Consider the following 217-nt stretch of genomic DNA (forward strand, 5'->3'; position numbering starts at 1 on the left):
TCCAGGCAGTCCAAAAAGAATGTTGGGGTGTGAGAAGGAGATTTTTCCAGAAATACTTAGCATCTATTACCAGAGCCCAATCAACAATCACCTTCACCCTACTTCCCAATAAGCAGAATGATGCCTGTAGGGTACCTGGACCATGGTAGGGGGTGCTGGCCCAAATGCAGCTGCAGCCCCACGTTGTTTTTAAAGATGAAGGAAGAATGACCACACC

The sequence above is a fragment of the Cyanistes caeruleus genome, chromosome 1 (genome assembly GCF_971803275.1).
Source record: "Cyanistes caeruleus chromosome 1, bCyaCae1.hap1.1, whole genome shotgun sequence".
Taxonomy (NCBI): Eukaryota; Metazoa; Chordata; class Aves; order Passeriformes; family Paridae; genus Cyanistes; species Cyanistes caeruleus.